The 3,418-nt window shown below is 31.7% G+C and overlaps 1 long non-coding RNA gene across 1 annotated transcript; it reads right to left on the reverse strand.

Moving 5' to 3' along the window:
* Positions 1 to 1,045: 1,045 nt before the first annotated feature.
* LOC149152996 (uncharacterized) lies at positions 1,046 to 2,201 on the reverse strand. The gene is made up of 2 exons (XR_016262494.1): positions 1,593 to 2,201; positions 1,046 to 1,494 (listed from the first exon to the last, which is right to left on the reverse strand). It is a non-coding gene; the product is annotated as an uncharacterized LOC149152996 (long non-coding RNA).
* Between the last annotated feature and the right edge of the window lie 1,217 nt (positions 2,202 to 3,418).

Raw genomic sequence — 3,418 nt, forward strand, 5'->3', positions numbered from 1 at the left:
GAATTGGATTGGCAAAGTCTTGAGGTTTAGAATGGACTAACTCAGTGGTTATATTTTATAATTGTCTCAAGGAAGGAAGCTCGAGGGAGAGTCTGGACATCATAGCCAGACTCGTGGTTGGGCGAATTGGTCTTCTTAGCTACTAGACAAACTGTCAAGACAACTACAAATAAGTTTTATTACGAGTTTTGTATAAATATATATGAGTAGTGAACTCTGTGGAATAGTATCATTTTTTGTTTATTTTTATTCTTGAAATTACAGGTTGTGTAGCAGTAAAGAGGTGGTCATTTGTTATTATAGACCATGTTGAGAGTGGTACTTTCTGTTTACTTTCATTCTTGGATTATGGGCTAAGTAGTAGCTAATAATTAGTTTTTCGATATTATAAATGATGCTTATAATGACGTGTGTGAAGGGATAATACCTGTGTATCATAATCTTATACATGAAAACAATATTATGTGACATATGCAATAAGGTTATGTTTGGTAATATGTCAAGCAATGAAATAGTTACTACAAGAACTTAATACACAAAGACGAAACATAAGTACATTATAATTTCATGAGATTTCTTAAATGAAAGAGTTAAAAAGGATCTGGTTAGCCACAAGTGACGAGCCTGAGCTCCACCTAGGGCAGTCTAGCATCCAAGGAAGTCGAACTAAATACCCCGAGGGTTGAGGAATGGGTCCCAGAGTACCCAGGTCCTGTTCTCGTTTGGGTACCAACAATAACTAGTAGTATTTAAATAGAAACAAGGAAAAACATAGATAGTAACTAGACATGCACTCATTCATTTCCATTCATAGTTACCAAGGCCAAACAGAGTTTTGGGCTTGATAAAAAATAATAATAATGTACCAGAACTAAACCATTCACGAATGAATATAATGTAAATTGAATACAAAAGCAATAACAACGATGCAGGAAAAGGAACCATACTAGGGTCGAGCCCTCATTATAACTGTGTTAGTTTCATACTCAAAATATAGACCCATGAGCCAAACATTGTGCATGTATTAACCACAACCAAGACTGAATGATCAATATGAATTATAATTGCACACATATTAGTTAGAAGTAAAATAGAACGCTCAGTTGAGAGCTTCACATAACAATTTATAAATATCTGGTTCCTTTTCCTAAGCATCATTTTCCAAAGGAAACAGACCATTGCCGAGACTATGTCGGACAAGCCGGATAAGTGTAGATAGTACAGATCCTTTGTAAAATTGGAATGTACACATACAATCTAGTGAACTAAAGTCTGGCAGATATTTTCCTTTCCATTGTTGAACTGAATTAGTCCACAACCTCAGAAAAGGCTATCATATAGGGTCAGAGCAAGGGTTTGAGGCGACCCTGGTAGGAGAAATGAGATTATGAATAAAAACCTAGAAATGAAGGTGAAGAAACCCAAACTAAAACTTGTGAATGATGGTAGGTCAAGCCTGAAGTTCAACCCAGCAATATGAACCATAGGACTCACCTATAATGGCAAGAAAATCAAAGGTTAGTTATTACCCTGTAGTGGAAATTAAGTCCTGAAGTAAACAAATTTAGGATCTTGGGAATTTGATGAATTACCTGTAGCGGAAGGGACCCTCTATGGAATGAGGGGTTGAGAACCTTCCTTTCAGAGGAAACAATAACTTAGATTATGTAAAATTAATAGAAAACCTTGTCGACATTGTTGAACCGAGAGTGAGGCTAACCTGGTTAACTACAGTCATGAACCTCTTCCTCTCGTCGGCAGAATGGAAACCTAGCTTGGAGAACACTTGTAGGTAACAAAACAAAATTGCAGAAATCATCGTGCAAGACCAGGATATGAATTTTGAGGGAAAATGCAAAGTGGGTTAACAGTAAACAATGAAAAACCTTACCTGAGAGAGAGCATGGAGGATTGCTAGAAACTCTAGGATCAGCATGAGCAAAACCCAAACCCTAGCCTCTGTCAACATAACAGAAAGTCAGGCGCGGAGCGGGAGCAACAAAGTAGTTACGGAAACAACCCTTTGTTACACCATTGTTGGATGCTACCTCCAACACATAGACGGTCCGGATGAAGACAAGTGTTTGAATAAGGGATGAAGAGACTGCATGGTACCATTCAATGTCATCACTCAACCTGAGGGTCGTGCAACTTCGCTGGGTATATTAAAATATATATTGTGTATTCAAACGATAACCGAGAAATATCTAACATATAATATCAACAACATATGTGTAGTATCAATGATACTAATATTGCATGAATCCTGGTTATATACCTTATAAACAGGGTATTCATCTTATAACATCAAGAATATAACATTAATTAAAAAATTCAATATTAATCCATATTACATTTCCACTATAGTACATGATTTATGGTCAAATATACGTTATTAATTTTTTTATATATATATTCTATGATTTATTATTATAAGTTAGAAATGATATATGTGACCAATAAATAAATAAATAAATAAATATATATATATATATATATATATTTATATATTTATATTTATATACCTTTATATTTAATTGTGTTGAATTGAATGTAATAATAAATAAAACAAAATAGCATTATAATGAATATAGTAATAACATATAACAGTTGAAGAAACACCAACGAAATACATAAATAATAAATATTAAAAGCCATAATGATACAATAATATATTTATTACTCTAAAAAATGTTACTACCAAAATATTATTTTATATTAATATAAAACAAACCTTTTCAAGGAAGATTCAAATTAGTAAAAAAAATCTAAATTCAAAAAATTAGTGATTGAAATATCTAGGTTGTGATAGGATGTTTGTTATTAAGTGTTTATTTTGAAATAAGGTTTCCAAAATTTTAATTTGGATTGTAGAGATTTAATCTCCATGGAATATTTTAGAATATTTTTAATAGTAGTCACAAATTAAATGTTGGGATTTATTTGAAAAGTAGTTACACCTTTTTTACTTTTGTAATCAAATTGATTAAAACAATGTCATGAAATGAGTTATGGTTTTTTGGGTATATGGTATTGATAAGTCATGGTTTGGTCCAACGTATTGTAAAAAAATCTATTTGCAAGTTAAGAAGTAAAGTGGGGGTGAATTTCCATGACCCTTGTTACATGTGTTTCTTAAATGCATATATATTTAACTCATATATCAATTATTTTTATAAGTATTATTAATAATAACTTAAATAAAGTTATATTTAGTTAATTTTTATGTTTTTTTAAATATTGGCGATATGAGATGTATCATAAAGTGTGTGTTTTGATGTTTATCATGGATTGATATCCATCGACATTTACAGGAATGGGTGAATCAATGTAACAACCAACTATACCAATTAATTAATTTTACAATTTGATCATAACTAAAAACATGAGAAAGCATCAATAAACATTATCATCACAT

This window comes from Pinus tabuliformis, chromosome 9, assembly GCF_031772625.1.
Source record: "Pinus tabuliformis cultivar Carrire ecotype Pingquan chromosome 9, CPIR1, whole genome shotgun sequence".
Classification (NCBI taxonomy): Eukaryota; Viridiplantae; Streptophyta; class Pinopsida; order Pinales; family Pinaceae; genus Pinus; species Pinus tabuliformis.